Source organism: Penaeus monodon, unplaced genomic scaffold (genome assembly GCF_015228065.2).
Source record: "Penaeus monodon isolate SGIC_2016 unplaced genomic scaffold, NSTDA_Pmon_1 PmonScaffold_2897, whole genome shotgun sequence".
NCBI lineage: Eukaryota > Metazoa > Arthropoda > Malacostraca > Decapoda > Penaeidae > Penaeus > Penaeus monodon.
This window is the reverse complement of record NW_023657567.1, coordinates 5,001-6,519: the sequence shown is the minus strand read 5'-3', so window position 1 is coordinate 6,519 and position 1,519 is coordinate 5,001. Positions and strand designations below refer to the sequence as shown.

Sequence of the window (1,519 nt, the reverse complement as noted above, 5' to 3'; positions counted from 1 at the left end):
ACAAAACACTACCGTTCATTCTTCTAGTGACTGTTTTTTCTCAGTGTCTAAATTATCTTCGTCAAAGCGAGATCGCACATGCTCTACGCTGCATCACCCCCACGCCCCCTTTCCCCACTCCCTCTCCGTGCTTACTCATTTTTCTTACTACTAATTTCCCTTTCTTTAATCTGGACGAAAAAGGATGGAGGCAAGGGAAAGTGGTGTGGAAGATAACTTTGACCGAGAAGCTGTATGAGCATTTCTCGTCACTTACAAGCACCTATCACGCGCAAACAGGTTCTCGCGCTTTCACCCTTTGCACGGGTATGGATGGTTAAATGTGTTTAGGTCTTGTCTTAAAATCCTTTTCCAGAAACTAATTGTGCATTGCTATTATCTGAAAGTGAAAAATTAGAAGGAACATATCGAGAGTAAGATTATTTACCAAATTACTGGATAATCGTTATGCCTATTTTTTTTTAACCTACTTTCCCCGGCTGTGGGAGTTTTTAGGCAGCTGTTTATCTCCGAATTTTTTTACTAAAATTTTTTCTAGATAACAGAGATTAGTTAGAAAGTAAGAGAGTTATAGAAGCCTACTCTCAATCTTGTATATTTTTTTTATATAACAAAACTCAAGTAAAAAAAAGATTCTAGGAAGTTATTACCGGCACCTCCCCCCTCCTTTTTTTTTTTTTTTTTTTTTTTTTTTTTTTTTTTTTTTTTTTTTTTAGGAAAGTGCCCCTCATGAGGACGTACAGCAGAGAGCAAGACGGTGAGACGCGGCTCAGGGAGATGACGCGGAATAATAGACTTTGAGGTAGGGTTTACTAACCCATATGACTTTATTCACACACACACACACACACACACACCACACACACACACCACAACACACACACACACACACACACACACACACACACACACACACACACACACACACACTCACACACACACACACACACACACACACACACACACACACACACGCACACACACACACACCACACACACACACACACACACAATATATATATATATATATATATATATATATATATATATATATATATATATATATATATATATATGCCCTTGAAAATATAGTTTCTTCAGTGAATATTTCTGTTGATGACTATTTCTCATGACAAGACAACAATAGTGTCAAGAGTCACGTGTCTGCATCTATGTATGAATCCATGTAGGCATTTATATCCCTATAAATATACACATTAATGTGTGTACTCTCTCTCTCGTATATATATATATATATATATATATATATATATATATATATATATATATATATAATCTATTTATCTATCTGCCTGTCTATCTATTTATATATATATGTATGTATGCATGTATACAGCTAGAGAGAGAGCAAGATATGAACATTCTGCAGGCCTCTATGCACTTGTTTAAGTGTTCTGCGATGGTTGAAACTGTCCCTGGTATGTTAGATTATAGGATTATAAGATGTGAAAATTGATCAACATTTACATTAGTTAATTTCAGATGACGGAATGGACGA

At 35.7% G+C, this 1,519-nt stretch overlaps 1 pseudogene; it reads left to right on the top strand.

Annotated features, from left to right (window-relative positions):
* Positions 1-1,327: 1,327 nt before the first annotated feature.
* The window catches only part of LOC119570482, a 1,779-nt pseudogene continuing 1,587 nt past the window's right edge, over positions 1,328-1,519 (top strand).